Source organism: Sturnus vulgaris, unplaced genomic scaffold (genome assembly GCF_052056855.1).
Source record: "Sturnus vulgaris isolate bStuVul1 unplaced genomic scaffold, bStuVul1.hap1 Scaffold_294, whole genome shotgun sequence".
NCBI classification, from domain to species: domain Eukaryota; kingdom Metazoa; phylum Chordata; class Aves; order Passeriformes; family Sturnidae; genus Sturnus; species Sturnus vulgaris.
In genome coordinates, this window is record NW_028276369.1 from 73932 (window position 1) to 98718 (window position 24787).

The window sequence follows — 24787 nt, forward strand, 5'->3', positions numbered from 1 at the left end:
TCTTCCCACAAAAGCACATAAGAATAAATCCTTAGCCTTTGCAGGCACTTTCACTTCCCCACCATTCACCACATTTAGGCAACTCTGACAGACTGGGAGAACTGCAGGAAGCAGCAGGAAGCTGAGTCAGAGGAGGTTTAGGTTGGATATTAGGAAAAGGTTTTTCACCCAGAGGGTGGTTGGGCACTGGAACAGGCTCCCAAGGCCATTGGTCACAGCACCAAGCCTGACAGAGTTCAAGTAGCATTTGGACAACAATCTCAGGCACATGGTGTGACCCTTGGGATGTGCAAGGCCAGGAACTGGACTCAATGATCCTGATGGGTGCCTTCCAAGTCCCCATAATCTACAGTTCTGTGATTCTGAGAACTCATAGGCTGTAGGAGGGCAGAAATAGGGGACAGGAAGAAAGAAATGAGGTGAATTGAAGAATCCAGCCACTGAGTTGACAGAAGATGCAGGATACAGGACCCTTCCCTCCCACTATTTCTATTCCTTCTCATCCCTTCTCCCACCTGCACACTAGAAGGTGAAGAATATCACTGAAAGAAGAAGAACCTACCTGACTCCACTGTCCACGAGAGCAGTAATTGCTCGTGCAGGAGTCACATTGTCCACCATGATCCCCAGGGTCTGACTGGCTGCTTTCTCAACAAACTCTGGGCAGTTACACACTGCCTTGAGAAGGACCCGAGCAACCTCATCCACCTCAGAGTCCATGTCCTCCTTCAAGGTCATAAGAAACTCTCCCAGAGTGATAATGGCCCATTGGGACACCTTAGACTGGAGGTTGGCCACCTGGGGAAGTCATGAAGGGAAACATAAGAATCACCTTGAATAGAAAACCAGTTGCCTTCGACAAAAGTCCCAGGAAATGACAACACGCCCCACTGTGTCCAGAGGAACACAAAAGCACCCTATGAGCAGAAGAGCACAAGCACAAAAAGGCACTTCTTCTGGCACCAATTTCTGGCCTCAGTCCTCCTTTTTGGGGGCCTAAAAAAAAAACATTTCACTGAAATGTTCTACTTAACCATTCTATAATGACATGTGCTTTGCTTTTAGCCTCTTTTATTTGAAAAACAAAGAACCAAATGAAAGCAAGTGCTGCGTTCAAATCACAAAGGCACAAGTCATAAGGATAAAAGAGTCACGTGCTCCTGTTCAAAAAAGCTACACCAGAACACCAGCAGATGAAGCACTCAGCCAGGAAACAGAAAACACAGGCTCAGGTCTACAGACGAATTTGCAGTGTTGAATTACAGCTCGGGCAGAGATTAGGACGCTGGCAAATAACATAACTAGTGCATCTGTTTCTGCATTTGCACATTTCATTCTAATGGCAGCTCACTCAAAGATGAGTGTCAGATACCCAGCCTACAGGTTGTGTTGGTTTGAAAGTAAAACCAGTGCGAGACTCCAAGTCAGTAATACAATTTAATAGGAGAAAAGAGAAAGAAATAAAATACATGCAGTAATATTAAAGAAACAACCACCAACACAGTCAGAAATACAACCTGACACCCTGTCAGTCAGGGTGTTGGTAGCAGTCCGTATAAATGGTGGCTGCAGTCCTCCTGGATGACAGATGTGGTTCTGTTGAAGCAGTGCTCCTGTAGAAGGTGCAGTTTTCCTCCGAAGATCCAGCAATGATGTGGAAAAAGGTCCGACTTTCCTCTGGGATCCAGTAGAAAGGTCTGCCCTCGGGTCCCAAACCCCAGGTTTTTTTTTATCTAGGTAGGAAAGGCTTGGCTCCTGCCCCTGGTTGGGGCATCTCCCAATGGGGTGATGTAATCTTATCAGTCACACAATAGGACTTAATGGCCCATTAACGGAATATATCTTCTGGAGGAAGGATGGGTTGTGAATAGATAACGATGATCATCCCCCCATCTTATCAGATGGCACATCAGCAGAGGATATCTCCCACAGAGATAAAGATCACCACCCCTCCCACATTTTAACAGATGGTGATAGAATACACATTTTGCATTGTACCCCAGGACACAAGTAAATACAGCTACATGTACACACAGATCCTATAGCTAGCTGACAGACATTAGAAATAGAAGGTCTAAAAACAGAAATGAAGGCAGTCCCTGAGCACACATGGGGATGAACAAGCACATATCTACTCTACACACCGTGTATTAAGTACAGGGGACAATTCAGAACAGTGTCCTCACCTCGCTGGTAACTGCCAAGCAAATGTCACAAAGTCTTGAAAGCAGGACTTCTGAATGGGACCTAGCCAAGTGTTTGATGATGCCCAGTCCCTTCTCCTTCATCGCCCTGAAAGGCAAGTACCAAAAAGATTGATTTTTCTCTCCAGACAAGAACTAGGCAGCACCCTCTGGAATTACCTGGCTGGCAGCTCTGTTAAACAATGGGAGGTACTTCTCAAGGAGTAGGTAATAAAATGGTGGATCTCATTGCCACAGGATGCTGTGGCATTCAAAAGCATACACAAATCCAAAAGGCAAATAGAGTCTTCCTTTGTGGCTGTTTAAGAAGACAGCCTTTCTGAAATCTCTGGCACGTGAAGTCCCTATGACACTCTTTCCTACAAGCTGTGAGACAGGCACATGCTGCTGGTTTTTGTCACCTCCCTGTACCTGTCCCTAAGACACAATCCCATAGGGCTGTCACTGGGACAATTTCCTTCTTTACCAGCCTCAGCAGACAGTTCAGCTGTGAGAGTCTGCACTGGCACTCTGGAGCTGAATTTCCACTCTACAGACTAGGCCTGTCTGTCACCCACTCCCTTCCACTCCACCTCCACATTCCCCAAAAAGGCAGCATAATGTCCCAGAAGATTCCACACCTGGGTAAGAACAGTCGAAATTCTGCCTTTTCCCAAAACCTCCCACCTAAAACAATCCCTACTACAGACACATGTCATTTAAAAGGTGCAGACAACTCTGTCTCTCAGCTCTTGCTCTGTGCAGCCCCGGACCTACAGGAAGGTGTGTGAGGCATCAGGGCTGCTGCACAGGGCTAGTGACCCATCCCACAGGCAGCCCTGAGTGTCACCTGAATCCTCCCACACCTGCAGAAGCTCTCTGCACCTCACAGGGCACCAAAGAAAAATGGGGAAGATAAAGCAAAGGAAATGACTCTGCACAAGGATGTGGCAGATGTGGCAGATTTTTCTTGCTTATCCCAGTGTGAATGGAGTCTTTACCCCTGAGTGAATGAAGCATCCGCCAGTGAGTGGATGCTAAACTAGACATCAAAAAGACAGTCAGCATCACCTAACATTTGTGGGCTTATCACATCTGGGCCTCATTCTGTCTAATGGTGGGACGCAGAATGAATATTGACAAAACATCTCAGGCTAATATGAAAGTGAGAAAGAAAAAGTTGAATTCCAAAGGTATAAGATTCCTGACCAAGGCCAAGAAAAGGCTGCACTCCAATCTTTATCCCCTCACTGCTCTGTAGTGGTTTCACCCGTGCCCTTTGGCCCCCTGGGCTGTCGGGGCTCAGAGGCACTAGCAAGATTCACTTCTAACCTACCTTAACGCTAAGAGGGAGACAGAGTGACCGGGGCCTTTCTTACGAGTCATCGCTGTCGAGCAGGGAGAGTGCCTCCCGCAAGGACTGCTGTGGATCAGGAGAGACTGTGTCCTTGTGTTACCGTATGGACTAGAAATCCTGAATATTGGAATATAAAGTGTATAAACCATAATAGTAGTAGTAATGCTAAGGCTTGGAGACTGCAGTTCCCAGAGTAGGCCCTGGGAAACTAACTTAGGAATGTGCTGTGCTGAGGAAACAATGTTCAAAAGATTTAGCAGAGCATGCAGAACTGTTAGTGATAAGGTTAGAGTATAATCATAAATAAAGTACTGGTGGTGGGTAGTGGCGTAAGAGGGAGATTAAGGAGGAGGACACTATAGTCCTAGGGTAAGCAACCATGTAGGATCTATGATGTAAAATGTTATCTACAAGGTGAATGTATCTATATTATTTAGAAGAATGTGTACTTCTGCACGTAAACCATTTGTAAAAAAGGGTATAAAAACCCTCTGAAAAAGGGAACCAGTGGGATTCTGACTTTGGACGTGAGTCCGCAGGTCCCCGGGCCCCGAATAAAGCACCGCATAAACTGACACTCTGTTAGTTTGTGTTTTGGTTTGGGGTATCAGGCAACAGTTATCTGGCGACCGCGGCAGGACTCCGGAGGCGGCAGGGGCGGTTCGCGAGCTGATCTACTCCACGCCGGCACCAGGTGATTTCTGGGGAGACATCAACCCGTGCCCGACCCCGCGCCTGACGGACGACTGTGTGAGGTAAGCCCGAAAAGGTGCTTTATTATTTGATTAAAAGACGTCTTAGAGGTTGTGGAAAGGGAAGTCTAGGCGCTGGTCGTCAGACGCAACAGTGATTGCGCAGATCCAGCACTTGCCACTCGCGGCAACGAGAAAGGCAAGAACTGTGGTAAAGGGTGTGTGAGTGTGGAAATAATAATAAAGTGTGTGAGTGTGAGTGTTATGATGCCTTTTAAAACCTTTAAAGCTCTGGCTAGTTCGGGGATGGAAATTCCGAATGATTCACCCTTGGGCTGTTTGTTGCAACACTGGAAGGTGGGGAATTTTGGTCAAGAACTGAGTAAAAAGAAATTGATTGATTTTTGTAATCATGTGTGGCCTCAATACGAACCTGAGGGTATGCAATGGCCCCAAAATGGTACTCTAAATCCTGATATTATAACTCCTCTTATGCACTTCTTACAAAATAATGAGAAATGGGAAGAAATTCCGTATCTTGATTTGTTTTATTATTTGAAAAATAAGCCAGAATGGCAGGAGGAGTGTGGCATTATGGTCTTAAAAACAGCAACAGATGGTTGTGTAGGCTGTAAAGGGTGGCAAAAAGAGAAGGAGTATTCTGTTAAATTTTCAGACCCTGAGGAGGATGTTTCTCTGTTGGTAGCACCTAGTGCCCCTCCCCTGGAGGAGAGTGAACCGAGTGAGTCGGACGAAGAGGTGAATGGGGAAGAAAAGGGAAAGGATTTAAAGAAAGGAAATGTCGTTGATAAGCCACGTACTCCTCTATGTGAAAGGACCCGTAGCGGGCAGGAGAAAAAAGGAAAAAGGGGTGCCCAATTGATGGCTCCGTTGCGGGAAGCGGTTGGACCCCACGGGGAACGAGTAATAGTGAAAGTTCCTTTTTCTCCTAATGATTTGTTAATTTGGAAGCAGTCTGCGGGGGCTTATCGGGAGGATCCTGAACGGGCGGCAAGGGTAGTGAAAATGGTGATTAAAACACAAAATCCAGACTGGAATGATTTACAGGTCTTACTGGATACAATAATGGACTCTACTGAGAAAGAGATGGTGTTTAAAGCTATGAGGGAAAAGGCACAAGAAATGATTAGGTTGCAAATAGCGGACGGTACATTAAATGATTTAGTGCCGCGGGAGGATCCAGAGTGGAATGTTAATTCAACAGGGGGTTACCATAGACTTAAGGCTTATCAAAAATTGTTGATAGAAGGAATACAGAGCGGGATACCTAAGACGTTAAACTGGTCCAAGTTGTATTCAGTAAGGCAGGAGAAAAATGAGTTCCCGTCAGCTTTCTTAGAAAGGCTTAAGGAAACTGCTCGAAAATATACCAGTTTAGAAATTGAAGGGGAATCAGGGAAATTGCAGCTAGCTTTAATTTTTATGGGACAATCCCAAGAGGATATTCGGAAAAAAATTGCAGAAATTAGAAGGGGAAGATACACGGAATTTAGATAAACTTTTAGAAGTTGTGTGGAAGGTGTATAATAATAGGGAAAAAGAGACTGCTAAGAAGCAACAAGCTAGTATGTTGGCAGTACTACAGCAGATAACGGGGAATGGTATGCGGGGAGGTGGCCGAGGGCACGGACGGGGACGAGGAATGGCTAGGGGAGGAATTTCGATGGGTGGAAGGGGATTCCCAAACCAATTACAAATGGGACAAGGAAAAATGAGATTGGGATTGGATCAGTGTGCCTTGTGCAAGAACAGAGGACACTGGAAAAACGAATGTCCACTTAATCAAGGTGTGGGATTCGGGCTGAATAGCAGGGAGGGGTTGATAAATAATTCAAGTGCAGTTCAGGGAGGGCCACAAGGTGTCGCCCAAGCCTTTATGATGGGAAGCTACCAGAATCAAAGCTGACTAGATCGGGATCTGAAGGTAGTTTTAGAAGTAGACGGGGAACCATTGGAATTTAGAGTAGATACGGGGGCTACGTATTCTGCAATTAACACCAAATTAGGACCTCTAAGTGATTCTACCATTCGGGTGGTAGGAGTTACAGGACAGATTGAAGAAAGGGCATTTTTACGTCCGTTGGATATAAAGTTTGGGGGGAAAGAATTTGATCATCAATTTTTATACATGCCAAATAGCCCGGAATCATTAATGGGGAGGGATTTGTTATCAATGTTAGAGGCAAAAATAATTTTTTAAAAAGGAAGAGTAAAATTAGAAATTCCAGAAGATAATATAGCCAAATTGTTTACAGTGAAAGAAGTAGAGGCAACAGAAATCCCCACAGAAATAGAACAGGCTGTGGTACCATGGGTATGGGAAACAGGGATTCCTGGAAAATCAAAAGCAGCACAACCGGTAGTTGTGGAATTGAAGGAAGGAGCACAACCCGTACGGATAAGGCAGTATCCTCTGAAACTAGAGGCTCAGAAAGGAGTAGCACCCTTAATAGATCAGTTTGTTAGTTTAGGGGTATTACAGGAATGTCAATCAGAATTTAATACCCCCATATTTCCGGTAAAGAAGTCCAATGGTAAGTACAGGTTAGTTCAAGATCAGAGGGCAATCAATAATATAACAAAGGATATTCATCCAGTAGTAGCAAATCCATATACATTGCTAACAGCTGTCTCGGAGAAATTTAAATGGTTCACAGTAATTGACTTGAAAGATGCATTCTTCTGTATCCCTTTGGCATTTGAAAGTAGGAAAATTTTTGCTTTCGAATAGGAAAACCCTGCTACAGGACGAAAAAGACAGCTCACCGGGACACGTTTACCACAAGGATTCAAGAATTCTCCAACCATCTTCGGGAATCAACTAGCCCGGGAACTGGAAGAATGGAAATTAACCCAGGTAAAGGAGTCACCTTTCTCATTTATTCTTCTACAGTACGTAGATGATATTTTTCTAGCCTCAACAGAAGAAGACATCTGTTGACAACTCAGCATTGAACTCCTCAACATGCTCGGACAAGCTGGATACCGAGTGTCAAAAGAAAAGGCCCAGCTGGTAAGAACACAAGTCATTTATTCGGGATGCGAGATACCACAAGGAGTTCGGAAAATTGGGGGTGAACCGGATTCAGGCAATATGTGCTATACCGACACCTCGAAATCCACAAGAGTTAAGGTCCTTTTTAGGAATGGCAGGGTGTTGTCGGTTGTGGATTCCAGAATTTGGACTAAAAGCAAAACCTCTGTATGAGGCAGTCAAAAATCCTGAATTTAAATGGAATAAAATACAAGAAAAGGCATTTCAGAACTTGAAGCAAGCTCTAAAAGAGGCACCTGCATTAGAGTTGCCAGATCTCACAAAACCCTTTCAACTATATGTAAATGAGAGGCAAAGACTGGGGATTGGGGTGTTGACACAAAAATTGGGAACATGGAAGCGCCCAGTGGGATACCTCTCGAAACAACTGGATCCAGTAAGCGCTGGATGGCCTGGCTGCCTTAGAGCTGTTGCTGCAACAGTGCTTCTGATACAAGAAGCTAGAAAACTAACTATGGGGCAGAAAATGGAAGTGTTTGTCCCACATATGGTAATAGCAGTTTTGGAACAAAAAGTGGGGCATTGGCTCTCCTCCAACCGTATGCTGCAATACCAGGCAATCCTTAGGGAACATGATAATGTTGAAATGAAGGTAACTAACCATCTCAATCCAGCCGAATTTCTTAGAGCCATCCAAGAAGAAGGCAACCTGGTACACGACTGTGTAGAAACCATCGAACAAGTATACGCTACCCGCAAGGATCTAAAGGGTGAGCCCTTAGACGAATCTGAATGGGAGCTGTATACCGATGGATCTAGTTTCGTGGAAAATGGAACCAGGTACGCCGGGTATGCAGTGGTAACTCTAAGACAAGTTATAGAAGCCAGAGCCTTGGCTCCCGGAACATCAGCACAAAAAGCTGAAATCCAAGCCCTCATCCGAGCCTTGGAATTGAGTCAAGGGAAAAGAGTAAATCTTTGGACTGATTCTAAATATGCATTTGGGGTAATACATGTACATGGGGCATTATGGAAGGAGAGAGGACTATTAAATTCACAGCGTTCGTCAATTAAACACCAAGAACAAATTGTGCAACTACTGGAAGCAGTACATAAGCCCCAGGCGGTGGCAGTAATGCGTGTAAAAGGACACCAGCAGGGAGAAGAAAGAGCATTCCAGGGAAATCGTCTGGCTGACAGAGCAGCCAGACAGGCTGCTCGCGAGGTATGGACCCAAATGGCGTTGCTACCAGCACGTACCAGCCCTGCAGAAGCTTTTATGGACGAAGTACCAGTATACCTACCAGAAGACGAAAAATTAGCACGGCTAGTACAAGCTAAGAAGAATGCGGCCGGATGGTATGTAACTGCCGTAGGACAAGTGATATTGCCAACAAAAATAATGAAAATTATATTAGAAATTGAACATAACAAATGCCATTGGGGAGCAGAAGCTTTAGTGCAATTTCTAAAACGAGAAATAATCTCCAATCAGATGTTAACAATGGCCAAAAGGATCAATGCAATGTGTCCAGTTTGTATTAAGAACAACCCAGTGACACGTAGGCAAGTGCAAATGGGAAAATTGCAAATAGGCCCACAGCCAGGAGATTATTGGCTGATAGATTTTTCAGAATTACCAAAAGCACAGGGGTATAAGTATGTTTTAGTCTATGTATGTACCTTCTCAGGCTGGCCAGAGGCATTCCCATGTAGAACAAACCAAGCAAAAGAAGTGATTAAAACTTTACTTCGAGAGATCATCCCTAGGTTTGGAATCCCACTAGGGATGTCCTCAGATAGGGGACCTCATTTTGTGGCAGGAATAGTGCAAGAAGTGGCTAAGGTACTTGGGATAACATGGAATCTCCATACACCTTGGAGACCTCAGTCTAGTGGACAAGTAGAAAAGATGAATCAGACACTAAAAGGCCAAATTAAGAAAATCTGCCAAGAAGCAAAGATACAATGGCCTCAAGCATTACCTTTAGCTCTGTTAAGGGTCAGGATCAAACCTAGAGACAAGGTAGGAGTAAGTCCGTATGAAATTTTATACGGCAAACCCTATCATGCTGCAACTTACAAAGGGGACCCGAATGTGGTGGGAGATCAGGTACTGTTAAATTACATTTTGTCTCTTAATAAGACTCTTACAGCACTACGGGGGGCGTTGCAGTGGAATCGACCTTTGCCTCTGGAGAATCCCGTCCACGATATACAGCCTGGAGACCAAGTCTACATAAAGAACTGGAATGTGGAACCGCTAAAAGAAACATGGGACGGTCCCCGACAAGTGATTATGACTACATGCACAGCCGTAAAGGTCCAAGGGATCGACAATTGGATACACTACACCCGAATCAAGAAAGTCCCGTCACGATGGGAAGTCCAACCTTTAACCGACACAAAACTGGTGTTCAGGGCAAGGCCTTGATTGCAATGTTAATGTTAAGCATTGCTCGTATCGGAGATGCTTTTGTTAAAGTTACTGTTCCTGAACCAACAGTGATTGTACCACAAGGGGCAAATGTAAATCTAACCTGTTTGTTTTCTGATGACCAGGGAGCTGGATTTGATGAAGTAAATGCGAAATGGAAATTGATCACTACAAATAAGGTATTTTCAGAAGGGATTATGACAATTTTGGATATGAAACAGCAGAAAGCTAATACTACCCTAATGATCTCACACCTGCAAAAAGCTCAGGTTGGTCAATTTTCATGCATAGTATGGATCAAGGAAAGCTTCGATTATGGGAACTTAGATGCAAAAATTTTGGCGGAGGGTTTTAAGACAAAAGGGCATTCTTATCCAATACAAGTAATACCCACAAGTATGAGAGTTGACATGTGGGATGGTGGTTCATTGAGAATCAATTGCACTCTCAAATTAGGGAATCTTTGCAGGATGAGAGAAACTAGAACAGTCCGACAAGCAAAAGAAATGGAAAATGTGCAACAGGAATTGGGGCAAGAGAATTTGGTAGTGGGATTAGTTAGGGATTTTGGGAAAATGCAAAATGTAACAGCGATAACAGCATGTTTGCCCTTGCCAAAGGCAGCAGGTGACCCTATACCGTGGGGAATCATCCCATTAGGAGAAATGCCCCCAAAAATAGCAAATGGAATGAGGAAAATGCAACAAAGAGCTACGAAATTGCCCTAGAATAATAGAAGAGGTTCATACCTATCGAAGACAGTGGTCAACCCCAGGGCAAAGATCGGAATGTTTAAAATTACCAAATCCTGTATTCACTAAAATAGGTCGATACAAAAATGTTGGGTGGTGCACATTTGAAGTAAATCAGAAGAGGAGAAAACCTGTAGTAGATTATTATTATTAAATAGTGTGTCAAGAAGGAAAAGAAGAATGGGAACAATGGAAAGCAATTTGGGGTCCTAGCCTACTGGAACCCTATAGTTATATCGGATCAATACACTGGTGTATCAAATGGATTGGGTCAAGAAAACAGGAACACCCAGGGGTCCTCAGAGCTGAAACAGTGCACCACGACAAACTAGCCCAAACATCAGGTTGGAATTGTAGTAAAGTCATAACCTGTGATACCCCAGAATCCCAACACCGTTCGGGTGTTGTTAAAATGGGGATGTGAATGTCAGAGATACAACCATACAATAACAGGAAAATTAAAAGGAGCTTGGAAAGATTGTCAATCAATCACAGTACGAAGCCCCGGAAATTCAGTCTGGGTAATGGGACATGGCCAATGGACTACACATTTACCGATAGGTGGTCCGATTACTCAAATAACGTTAGGGATACCAACCTTATGTCCATTTTGGAAACAGTCCAAATTAACCAAGGAAGACCAAGAGAAAAGGACGAAAAGGGGATTAAACCCTGAGACAGACGAGGCAGTAAATCTGGAGAATGAATGGCACGAGCCTGGAGGAAGTGTAAAATTCGGTTGGATGCTTGAATCTTTATTTGCACCTGTATCTACATATAGGAACCGGGAAATGTTATATAAATTGCTAGGGCAGACGGAAAGATTGGCAGCAGTGACAAAGGAGGGATTTAGAGATCTTAATCTACAATTACAAGCTACAACCAAGATGACAATCCAGAATAGAATGGCATTAGATCTGCTCTTATTAAAGGAACACGAAGTTTGTGGATATTTACAAGGAAGGGATGATCACTGTTGTGTACATATCCCAAATGTCACGGAGGAAGTAGAAAAGTATATAGGTCAATTGGAACAAATTGAATCAAAAATACATGGAGTACAAAAGGATGTGGAACATAATTGGGTTGGAGCTTTATTCAGTTCTTTGGGAATCCCGGTCTCTGGTTGGTTATCCTCAATTATTCAAAATGGAATAATGATTGTAATAATCATTGTAGTAATTGTGATTATGTATAGATGTCTTTTAGGGATAATTGCTAAAGAAGGAACACACACACGGCAAATCATGAAGGCCCTGACTCGGAAAGAAGTGATTCAACCAACTTCTCGAAACAACCCTCCACCATCATATCTAGAGACTAACACTTAGAAGAATTGAGCATCCTTGCAGAAGACTCTGAAGAATGCTCAAAAGGGGGGAGTTGTTACCGTATGGACTAGAAATCCTGAATATTAGAATATAAAGTGTATAAACCATAATAGTAGTAGTAATGCTAAGGCTTGGAGACTGCAGTTCCCAGAGTAGGCCCTGGGAAACTAACTTAGGAATGTGCTGTGCTGAGAGCATGCAGAACTGTTAGTGATAAGGTTAAAGTATAATCATAAATAAAGTACTGGTGGTGGGCAGTGGCGTAAGAGAGAGATTGAGGGGGAGAACACTATAGTCCTAGGATAAGCAACCATGTAAGATTTATGGCGTAAAATGCTATCTACAAGGTGAATGTATCTATAGAAGAATGTGTACTTCTGCACATAAACCATTTGTAAAAAGGGTATAAAAAACCCTCTAAAAAGGGAACCGGTGGGATCCTGACTTTGGACGTGAGTCCGCAGGTCCCCGGGCCCCAAATAAAGCACCACATAAACTGACACTCTGTTAGTTTGTGTTTTAGTTTGGGGTATCGGGCAACACTTGTGCCCATGGCCACGGAGCAGTTCCTCTCGGCGCTCGGCACCAGTGGCCGTCTGCGAGGTCACTGTAAGGAGAGGGTCAGCCCTGAGCGCTGCAGCCCCAGGCAAGGCATCCGCCATGGAGCGGCCTGCAGCCCCAGCTCCCACACAGGGTTCCATGTGCTGCACACTGGCACTGGTTCACACACTTCCCTGCCCTCTGCCTCCTTGGGCTCCTTGCTTTCTGACAGCCCCCCCAGCTGGGCACAGCTCCAGGCTAAACCTGACAATTGCCCACACAGCAATTGCAAGCTCCCAATTGCCACAGGTAACACAGCCAGTGGCAGTTCCTGAGGCCACAGAGTTCCCACTCGCTGCCAGACTGTGCTCACCAGCGGGACTGGCTACCCCAGGAGGGAACCCCCAGGGGCCTCTCTTGTCCCAGCACCCTGATTTCCTCCAGCCCTGAGGACAGAGGCACTCTGCAATTCCCTGAGGAAAGACCTGCAGCTGCCTCACGACATCACCAAGCCAAGCGTGAACAACCCAGGCTCAATTCTGGTCAATTCTGAACTTGGAAATAGCATCACTAGAAAAGAGCATTGCAAGGATCATTCCAAACTCCCTTCTTCTTATCTCACTCTACTTGGGATCATAGCACAGGCAGGCAACACAAAATAGAGAGACAAGAGCCACTAGGGGTTATCTGCTGTGCATTTCCTGCAGGCAGCAAACAGCCTGGGAGCACCAGGCAGCCTCTCCTGGCTGTCATCTGCTACACACAGCCACTCTTTTTGGGTGTGGTGACACAGGAGGCACTGCTTGTTCCCTCTTGGCACTGCAGGCCGTGGGATGGCAGCAGCCAGGAGCCATTGGGCACTTGTGGCAGCAGCAGCACGTCTGCACCAAACCACTGCCTGCCATGCAGAGACAAGCCTTGCTGGGATAGCAGAAAAGCTGGCTGCAGAGCCGGACAGCAGCACAGGCAGAGGGCCCAGATGGTGAGTGGACAAGTGATGGTGGTGGCACTCGTAGGTGCACACTGCCCCGCACCTCATCCCTGCAGTTACAGCTGCCTCCTGGCACCAGCGCTGTACTTTGGACTATCAGGATGGGCAAAAGCCAGAGCTTAGGCCTTTACCACTACTTTATTCAGCTCAACTCTCCAATGGGTCTCTAAGAACCAACAGCTCTTGTACTACCAAGCTGGAGTAACTGCAAAGTAGATTTGCTGTTCATTCTCAGGACAGGTTATGGGCCAAAGAGCCCAGCAGTGCTGGCTGAGGCAGGAGGCAGTTTGTGCTCCGTGTGCAAGGAAAAACCCATATGAGAAAATGCTGCCATGGAGCAGGCTTACCTGAGGAGTTGCATAGGACACTGCCTTCCTCCTGGATGATGGCCATACTGGGCAGTGAGGGCACCTTGTCCTGCTTCCTCAAGACCTTCTTCTTCAAGGCATTACCAGGGTGTTTTCTCTGCACACTGAAAGCTGTGCCATTGACAGGTGGTAGGCTAAAGCCTGCAGGGACCAAAGAGGAGCTTGTAAGTGGAGGGTGCTGGAGAGGGTGACAATGGAAAGGGAGAAATAACATCCTCAGCCTGTCTAACTTCTCTTTGATATCCCAAAGAACTTCAAGTAGAACACTGGCACACTAACATGGGACAAGGCTCACAGAATCAAAGAATCCTGGAAGAGATTGGGTGAGAATGCCCCTTTAACGAACATCTAGTCATGCCCCTGGAAGTAGGGACATTTTCATCAAGATCAGGTTCCAAAAATTTGCAAGGAATAACAGAATTCCAGATATCAGGAATGTATTATCCGCCACCTCTCCACACAATTTCCAGTGGAACCATGGCATTCCGGCTGGTGGGAATCTTGACTCCTCCAGTTACCCTCCCAAATCTCCATGGAATAATGGCATTCTGGGTGTTGGGAATTTAAAATCCCCCATAAACCGACCCCAAATCCCACCACATTCCCAAAGAAGAGCAACTTTCCAGATGTCAGGAATTTGCAATATTCCAGTTCCCCACCCAAATTCCTATGGAACAACAGCATTCCAGGTGTCAGAAATTGAGAATCCTCCAGCTCCCCCCCCAAAATTCCCATGGAATAATGGCATTCCAGGTGTGAGGAATTGAGAATGCCCCCTACACCCTCCCAGATTCCCACCACATTCCCATGGAATAACAATATTCCAGATTTCAGGAACTGAGAATCATCCTCTTCCCCTCCCAAATTCCCATGGAAACACGGCAGTCTGTTTCTCCGTAATTTGGAACCGTTCCATAACCTTTCCCAAAATCCCACCAAATTCCCATGCAATAGCAGCATTCTGAGTATCAGGAAATTAGGATAGCCCATTTCCGCATCCAAATTCCAATAGAATAACGGCCTTCCGGCTATCAGGAATTTCTAATCATCTGTACGGCCTCCCATATTCCCATGGAATAACACACACCCAGGCACGGGGAATTGAGTTTCATCCAGTTCTCCACCCAAATTCCCATGGAATAACAGCATTCTGGGAGCTAGGTATTTGGAATCTGCCTGTTTCCCTCACAAAAGTTTAGGGAATAATCACATTCCAGGCATTGGGAACGTAGAATCCTCATGTCCCCCTTCCTAATTCCCATGTAATAGCCATTTTAGTGTGTTGGGAATTTGGAATGCTCCAGTTCCTCTCCCAAATTCCAATCAAACCGTAACGAAGTAAGGACACTTTGCATGTTGAGAATTTAGAATCCTTCACTTTCCCTTCCAAATTCCCATAGAATAGCTGCATTCTGGGTTTCCGGATTTTCGAAGCATCCATATGTCCACTTAAACTCTCACGAAAACCTCGGAAAAACAGCATTCATGGTGTTGGGAATATGGTGTCCGCCAGTTGCACTATCCACTTCCCAGCAAAACCATGGAACTACAGCACTCTGGGCATTGGGAGTTTGGAATCCTCCACTTCTGCTCTCAAATTCCAATGGAATAACAGCCTTCCTGGCATGGGGATATTGGAATCCTCTAGTTCCCTTCCAAAAAGCCCATGGAATGACGACATTCTGGGCATTGAGAAGTGAGAATTTGCCAATTCCCTTCCCACTCGTCTTTCAAGGAGCGCTTCCCTGGCTGTGTCTGTTTGAATTTTGAAAATTAGCAGGACTTGAAGTACTTCAAGGAAGAGAACTCTGGGTGGCTCCAGAAACAGCCTGAGAAACTCGAGCAAACTCGAAACCTCAGAAATTACTACTGCTTTCTCTCCCTCAGCCCAAGCAGTCCCAAAGAAGAAGTGTTCCCAGAAGGCTGGGATAGCACACATATACACTAGATATACATGACAGGCATCGCCAGCAGCCACATCCTGCTCCTTTCTGTGGCTGGCAAGAGTGAGACTGGATGTTTACATGTGGGCAACCTGGGTCCCTCCAGCAGCTCACACACCAGCCTGCCCAGTGACCCCACTGAATTCCAGTATTCGCAGTTTCCCAAGGCCACAGCACTACTCCGCTTGCTGGCACAGACCATCACACGCCTCCTAAATCAGTCAGGACTCCCCTGGTCCCACAGCCAGCACCTCACTTGCCCTCCGCCAGGCCACTGCCATTGTTCACCAACTTCTCCACTTTGATCTTTGCTGGTGCTCTCAACACTGGCACACCCAGATGTTCTGCAGCTGTTGTCTCCTGGTGGACAGGATTTGTAAAGCCATGTTTCCTAACAGGACTTCCACAACCTTTCAAAGCAACCTTTACTGGGGTATGAACAATCTCATTCAAATGTCAACATTTCTTTTCCCATATGTGAAATCAGAATTTCCTTCTTCCGGGCATGCCCAAAACAAGGCACAAACTACACTGTGCCTTCTGTTTCACATGCTGACTTGTTTGTAAACAATGCTAGGAGAATACCGGTTTTGATCCAAGCTAATCTCTGGCCCTTATAGTGCTTTCGGTAGTTAGTTTTCCTTTACTATTTACTTGATGTCCCATTGAATTGTTGAATCATAAACAGACTACCTGTCTGTATAGCAGCATAGCCGTGATGAATAAATGCAAGAGAAGGAGCAAGGTGATTGTTTGCTAGACTCTTCCTAGAAACTGAGAAATCTGTTACTTAATGCTGACCTCAGCAGATGGAGGAAGCATCCTACATGATGTCAAAGCAATAAAGCTGTAATCACTTTTATGATTACAGTCAAGACACTGCTTTTGTCACCATAAGTGGAGTGCAGGGAATCTTAAAAGACGACACTCTAACTATTGTCCATGCTCACTGAGAAAATAATGCTTTTACATCAGAGCAGGTCTCACCGCAGCTAAATCATGGCTTCAACTGTATACCGCCTTCAAAAAAGCCCACAAAAACACAAATGAAAGGATTTGGAACCCAAGGGAATCTCGGATTGTGACATCAGCTCACTCTGGATTCTTTCCAAATTCTCAATTCCATTTTCTTCCGAGCCAATTATCCCACCTAACTTGAGATGTAATTTATGGATTTCCAACACATCTAGTTACCTTAGAATTAGATTGCCATTAGGCAAAAAGACAGACACAAGCAGTTAAGTGAAGACTGAAAACATGGGTGTTTAGAATAGCAATACTTGGACGAAACTATTCTTAATAAAACCAAAACTTTTAGGACTTACCCATGTATTTTTGGAGGTGGAAAAACTTATACATCCAAAGGCCCTAGGGAACTCTCTTCACTGCCGGGAGAGGCGCCCTCGATCGCTTTTCAACGAAAGATTCCTCACAGCAGAGGCAGCAGAGCACAAGATGGATGACGAGAGGGGGCACTGTAGAACTCTCTGTCTATCTCTGTATCTACGCAGTTTAGAACGTCTACGTCCTGGAATATTTTCGTGTGCGATATGTCCCTCCGGGTCTTCGGTCCTTGCGAAGCTCTGTGTACTGCGAGCGCTGCTACTTGCAGCTGACAAGGACCGTGGAGCTAGCGGCGAATTCGGAGAGCGCTGAGCACGTAGTCAAGAAGCGAGACGTGTCCCTGCAACGCGGTGCTACTAGCAGCTTCCTCGCGGCGGGGGCGAGCTCCGGCCACAAGACAGTCTCGTCCTGGCAACGGATCTCTGTGAAGGGCGTAGGCGAAAAGCTTTCGTTTTCCATTCGAACTGCGAGAGAGGCAGACTGTTGCACGGAGCTCTGAGAACAAAGGTGCACGCCCTAGGCGGGCTTGGGCAGAAGCAGCGTTCTCGAGCCTTTGGCTGCCGGCACCCTGCTGGCTCTGTGGCGCCCCTTCAGCGCCTTCTGGCCGTCGGGAAGTGAACGCGGCGCCAGGCGAGGGCGAGGGCGGTGAACGAAGCCGCACAAGTCCCGTGCTTGTGTGCAGCACGTTACCGGCTACTAGGAGAGGAAGGTGGTTGACTCTCGCTTGCCTTCTCAGTGCCCTTAGCAGTGGCAAGGAGCAAGCTGAAGCACTGCTGCTTGTGTTGCTCCTCGGTTCCCTTGCAGCCCGCTGGGAAAGCATTGGCGGTCGCTTCTAGGCGTCGAGTTGCACACAGCACCACGGTAAGTGCCGCGGAGAAGGGAAATCCAGAGTGCAGCGAGGAGCTGGCCGTGCCTTACGTGCAGTAAGGAGAAGGTGAACCTAAGCACTGCCTCTTCAATCTGGCCGCCTCTGCTCTGGTAGCAACTTTTGCAAGTCGGCAGAGCGAGCCGCGAGTATGTAGAACGGAGGGCAGCGAGACGCCGTGTGTTATGCGCCCTTTCAGGGCTGCTGCCAGGGGGCTACTTTAAGAACGCTTTCTTCTTCCTCGCGTCCTTCTCGCTTCGCTCTAGCTGCATGGCGTACAGCACAGCGAAGGAGTGAGGACGGGCACTGCCCCAGCTTTTGCCCTGGCGTGCAACGGCTGTGTGCTGCTTTTCTAAGCAGCAAGAGCACTGAGAAGTGAAAGCGATTGGAAAGGAGCTCTTTGGCTGCTCGTGTGCTCTTCGCTGCACTGCGCCGCTCGCAAGCGGCTTCGTTCTTCGCCTTCTGCCGTCCGGAGAGAGCTGAACTCCAGCGGTCACTTTCAGCTCTGCCCAACAGCGTGTTCTCAGTTCTGCGGGCAAGCACGCCCTCTTGCCTTGGCCCCGAGTGCAAAGTCCCGAGCGAGCACTCGACTCAGTGCAATGCACCCAGAAAGACGCTCTCGCTCGTCTTTCCAGGAGCGATTCCTAACAGCAGAAGCAGCAGAGGCACAAACTGCATGACGAGAAGGGACAACGTAGAACACGTCTCTGTCCCGGCACATTGTCGTGTGCGATACTTCCCTGCGGGTCTTCGGTCCTTGCGAAGCTCTGTGTACTGCGAGCGCTGCTACTTGCAGCTGAGAAGGACCGTGGAGCTAGCGGCGAATTCGGAGAGCTCTTCGCTGCACTGCGCCGCTCGCAAGCGGCTTCGTTCTTCGCCTTCTGCCGTCCGGAGAGAGCTGAACTCCAGCGGTCACTTTCAGCTCTGCCCAACAGCGTGTTCTCAGTTCTGCGGGCAAGCACGCCCTCTTGCCTTGGCCCCGAGTGCAAAGTCCCGAGCGAGCACTCGACTCAGTGCAATGCACCCAGAAAGACGCTCTCGCTCGTCTTTCCAGGAGCGATTCCTAACAGCAGAAGCAGCAGAGGCACAAACTGCATGACGAGAAGGGACAACGTAGAACACGTCTCTGTCCCGGCACATTCTCGTGTGCGATACTTCCCTGCGGGTCTTCGGTCCTTGCGAAGCTCTTTGTACTGCGAGCGCTGCTACTCGCAGCTGAGAAGGACCGTGGAGCTAGCGGCGAATTCGGAGAGCTCTTCGCTGCACTGCGCCGCTCGCAAGCGGCTTCGTTCTTCGCCTTCTGCCGTCCGGCGAGAGCTGAACTCCAGCGGTCACTTTCAGCTCTGCCCAACAGCGTGTTCTCAGTTCTGCGGGCAAGCACGCCCTCTTGCCTTGGCCTCGAGAGCAAAGTCCCGAGCGAGCACTCGACTCAGTGCAATGCACCCAGAAAGACGCTCTCGCTCGTCTTTCGAGGAGCGATTCCTAACAGCAGAAGCAGCAGAGGCACAAACTGCATGACGAGAAGGGACAACGTAGAACACGTCTCTGTCCCGGCACATTGTCGTGTGCGATACTTCCCTCCGGGTCTTCGGTCCTTGCGAAGCTCTGTGTACTGCGAGCGCTGCTACTTGCAGCTGAGAAGGACCGTGGAGCTAGCGGCGAATTCGGAGAGCTCTTCGCTGCACTGCGCCGCTCGCAAGCGGCTTCGTTCTTCGCCTTCTGCCGTCCGGCGAGAGCTGAACTCCAGCGGTCAGTTGCAGCTCTGCCCAACAGCGTGTTCTCAGTTCTGCGGGCAAGCACGCCCTCTTGCCTTGGCCTCGAGAGCAAAGTCCCGAGCGAGCACTCGACTCAGTGCAATGCACCCAGAAAGACGCTCTCGCTCGTCTTTCGAGGAGCGATTCCTAACAGCAGAAGCAGCAGAGGCACAAACTGCATGACGAGAAGGGACAACGTAGAACACGTCTCTGTCCCGGCACATTCTCGTGTGCGATACTTCCCTGCGGGTCTTCGGTCCTTGCGAAGCTCTGTGTACTGCGAGCGCTGCTACTTGCAGCTGAGAAGGACCGTGGAGCTAGCGGCGAATTCGGAGAGCTCTTCGCTGCACTGCGCCGCTCGCAAGCGGCTTCGTTCTTCGCCTTCTGCCGTCCGGCGAGAGCTGAACTCCAGCGGTCACTTTCAGCTCTGCCCAACAGCGTGTTCTCAGTTCTGCGGGCAAGCACGCCCTCTTGCCTTGGCCTCGAGAGCAAAGTCCCGAGCGAGCACTCGACTCAGTGCAATGCACCCAGAAAGACGCTCTCGCTCGTCTTTCCAGGAGCGATTCCTAACAGCAGAAGCAGCAGAGGCACAAACTGCATGACGAGAAGGGACAACGCAGAACACGTCTCTGTCCCGGCACATTGTCGTGTGCGATACTTCCCTCCGGGTCTTCGGTCCTTGCGAAGCTCTTTGTACTGCGAGCGGTGCTACTTGCAGCTGAGAAGGACCGTGGAGCTAGCGGCGAATTCGGAGAGCTCTTCGCTGCACTGCGCCGCTCGCAAGCGGCTTCGTTCTTCGCCTTCTGCCGTCCGGCGAGAGCTGAACTCCAGCGGTCACTTTCAGCTCTGCCCAACAGCGTGTTCTCAGTTCTGCGGGCAAGCACGCCCTCTTGCCTTGGCCCCGAGTGCAAAGTCCCGAGCGAGCACTCGACTCAGTGCAATGCACCCAGAAAGACGCTCTCGCTCGTCTTTCGAGGAGCGATTCCTAACAGCAGAAGCAGCAGAGGCACAAACTGCATGACGAGAAGGGACAACGTAGAACACGTCTCTGTCCCGGCACATTCTCGTGTGCGATACTTCCCTGCGGGTCTTCGGTCCTTGCGAAGCTCTGTGTACTGCGAGCGGTGCTACTTGCAGCTGAGAAGGACCGTGGAGCTAGCGGCGAATTCGGAGAGCTCTTCGCTGCACTGCGCCGCTCGCAAGCGGCTTCGTTCTTCGCCTTCTGCCGTCCGGCGAGAGCTGAACTCCAGCGGTCACTTTCAGCTCTGCCCAACAGCGTGTTCTCAGTTCTGCGGGCAAGCACGCCCTCTTGCCTTGGCCCCGAGTGCAAAGTCCCGAGCGAGCACTCGACTCAGTGCAATGCACCCAGAAAGACGCTCTCGCTCGTCTTTCGAGGAGCGATTCCTAACAGCAGAAGCAGCAGAGGCACAAACTGCATGACGAGAAGGGACAACGCAGAACACGTCTCTGTCCCGGCACATTGTCGTGTGCGATACTTCCCTGCGGGTCTTCGGTCCTTGCGAAGCTCTGTGTACTGCGAGCGCTGCTACTTGCAGCTGAGAAGGACCGTGGAGCTAGCGGCGAATTCGGAGAGCTCTTCGCTGCACTGCGCCGCTCGCAAGCGGCTTCGTTCTTCGCCTTCTGCCGTCCGGCGAGAGCTGAACTCCAGCGGTCACTTTCAGCTCTGCCCAACAGCGTGTTCTCAGTTCTGCGGGCAAGCACGCCCTCTTGCCTTGGCCCCGAGTGCAAAGTCCCGAGCGAGCACTCGACTCAGTGCAATGCACCCAGAAAGACGCTCTCGCTCGTCTTTCCAGGAGCGATTCCTAACAGCAGAAGCAGCAGAGGCACAAACTGCATGACGAGAAGGGACAACGTAGAACACGTCTCTGTCCCGGCACATTGTCGTGTGCGATACTTCCCTGCGGGTCTTCGGTCCTTGCGAAGCTCTGTGTACTGCGAGCGCTGCTACTTGCAGCTGAGAAGGACCGTGGAGCTAGCGGCGAATTCGGAGAGCTCTTCGCTGCACTGCGCCGCTCGCAAGCGGCTTCGTTCTTCGCCTTCTGCCGTCCGGCGAGAGCTGAACTCCAGCGGTCACTTTCAGCTCTGCCCAACAGCGTGTTCTCAGTTCTGCGGGCAAGCACGCCCTCTTGCCTTGGCCCCGAGTGCAAAGTCCCGAGCGAGCACTCGACTCAGTGCAATGCACCCAGAAAGACGCTCTCGCTCGTCTTTCCAGGAGCGATTCCTAACAGCAGAAGCAGCAGAGGCACAAACTGCATGACGAGAAGGGACAACGTAGAACACGTCTCTGTCCCGGCACATTCTCGTGTGCGATACTTCCCTGCGGGTCTTCGGTCCTTGCGAAGCTCTTTGTACTGCGAGCGCTGCTACTCGCAGCTGAGAAGGACCGTGGAGCTAGCGGCGAATTCGGAGAGCTCTTCGCTGCACTGCGCCGCTCGCAAGCGGCTTCGTTCTTCGCCTTCTGCCGTCCGGCGAGAGCTGAACTCCAGCGGTCACTTTCAGCTCTGCCCAACAGCGTGTTCTCAGTTCTGCGGGCAAGCACGCCCTCTTGCCTTGGCCTCGAGAGCAAAGTCCCGAGCGAGCACTCGACTCAGTGCAATGCACCCAGAAAGACGCTCTCGCTCGTCTTTCGAGGAGCGATTCCTAACAGCAGAAGCAGCAGAGGCACAAACTGCATGACGAGAAGGGACAACGTAGAACACGTCTCTGTCCCGGCACATTGTCGTGTGCGATACTTCCCTCCGGGTCTTCGGTCCTTGCGAAGCTCTGTGTACTGCGAGCGCTGCTACTTGCAGCTGAGAAGGACCGTGGAGCTAGCGGCGAATTCGGAGAGCTCTTCGCTGCACTGCGCCGCTCGCAAGCGGCTTCGTTCTTCGCCTTCTGCCGTCCGGCGAGAGCTGAACTCCAGCGGTCAGTTGCAGCTCTGCCCAACAGCGTGTTCTCAGTTCTGCGGGCAAGCACGCCCTCTTGCCTTGGCCTCGAGAGCAAAGTCCCGAGCGAGCACTCGACTCAGTGCAATGCACCCAGAAAGACGCTCTCGCTCGTCTTTCGAGGAGCGATTCCTAACAGCAGAAGCAGCAGAGGCACAAACTGCATGACGAGAAGGGACAACGTAGAACACGTCTCTGTCCCGGCACATTCTCGTGTGCGATACTTCCCTGCGGGTCTTCGGTCCTTGCGAAGCTCTGTGTACTGCGAGCGCTGCTACTTGCAGCTGAGAAGGACCGTGGAGCTAGCGGCGAATTCGGAGAGCTCTTCGCTGCACTGCGCCGCTCGCAAGCGGCTTCGTTCTTCGCCTTCTGCCGTCCGGCGAGAGCTGAACTCCAGCGGTCACTTTCAGCTCTGCCCAACAGCGTGTTCTCAGTTCTGCGGGCAAGCACGCCCTCTTGCCTTGGCCTCGAGAGCAAAGTCCCGAGCGAGCACTCGACTCAGTGCAATGCACCCAGAAAGACGCTCTCGCTCGTCTTTCCAGGAGCGATTCCTAACAGCAGAAGCAGCAGAGGCACAAACTGCATGACGAGAAGGGACAACGCAGAACACGTCTCTGTCCCGGCACATTGTCGTGTGCGATACTTCCCTCCGGGTCTTCGGTCCTTGCGAAGCTCTGTGTACTGCGAGCGGTGCTACTTGCAGCTGAGAAGGACCGTGGAGCTAGCGGCGAATTCGGAGAGCTCTTCGCTGCACTGCGCCGCTCGCAAGCGGCTTCGTTCTTCGCCTTCTGCCGTCCGGCGAGAGCTGAACTCCAGCGGTCACTTTCAGCTCTGCCCAACAGCGTGTTCTCAGTTCTGCGGGCAAGCACGCCCTCTTGCCTTGGCCCCGAGTGCAAAGTCCCGAGCGAGCACTCGACTCAGTGCAATGCACCCAGAAAGACGCTCTCGCTCGTCTTTCGAGGAGCGATTCCTAACAGCAGAAGCAGCAGAGGCACAAACTGCATGACGAGAAGGGACAACGTAGAACACGTCTCTGTCCCGGCACATTCTCGTGTGCGATACTTCCCTGCGGGTCTTCGGTCCTTGCGAAGCTCTGTGTACTGCGAGCGCTGCTACTTGCAGCTGAGAAGGACCGTGGAGCTAGCGGCGAATTCGGAGAGCTCTTCGCTGCACTGCGCCGCTCGCAAGCGGCTTCGTTCTTCGCCTTCTGCCGTCCGGCGAGAGCTGAACTCCAGCGGTCACTTTCAGCTCTGCCCAACAGCGTGTTCTCAGTTCTGCGGGCAAGCACGCCCTCTTGCCTTGGCCCCGAGTGCAAAGTCCCGAGCGAGCACTCGACTCAGTGCAATGCACCCAGAAAGACGCTCTCGCTCGTCTTTCCAGGAGCGATTCCTAACAGCAGAAGCAGCAGAGGCACAAACTGCATGACGAGAAGGGACAACGCAGAACACGTCTCTGTCCCGGCACATTGTCGTGTGCGATACTTCCCTGCGGGTCTTCGGTCCTTGCGAAGCTCTGTGTACTGCGAGCGCTGCTACTTGCAGCTGAGAAGGACCGTGGAGCTAGCGGCGAATTCGGAGAGCTCTTCGCTGCACTGCGCCGCTCGCAAGCGGCTTCGTTCTTCGCCTTCTGCCGTCCGGCGAGAGCTGAACTCCAGCGGTCACTTTCAGCTCTGCCCAACAGCGTGTTCTCAGTTCTGCGGGCAAGCACGCCCTCTTGCCTTGGCCCCGAGTGCAAAGTCCCGAGCGAGCACTCGACTCAGTGCAATGCACCCAGAAAGACGCTCTCGCTCGTCTTTCCAGGAGCGATTCCTAACAGCAGAAGCAGCAGAGGCACAAACTGCATGACGAGAAGGGACAACGTAGAACACGTCTCTGTCCCGGCACATTGTCGTGTGCGATACTTCCCTGCGGGTCTTCGGTCCTTGCGAAGCTCTGTGTACTGCGAGCGCTGCTACTTGCAGCTGAGAAGGACCGTGGAGCTAGCGGCGAATTCGGAGAGCTCTTCGCTGCACTGCGCCGCTCGCAAGCGGCTTCGTTCTTCGCCTTCTGCCGTCCGGCGAGAGCTGAACTCCAGCGGTCAGTTGCAGCTCTGCCCAACAGCGTGTTCTCAGTTCTGCGGGCAAGCACGCCCTCTTGCCTTGGCCTCGAGAGCAAAGTCCCGAGCGAGCACTCGACTCAGTGCAATGCACCCAGAAAGACGCTCTCGCTCGTCTTTCCAGGAGCGATTCCTAACAGCAGAAGCAGCAGAGGCACAAACTGCATGACGA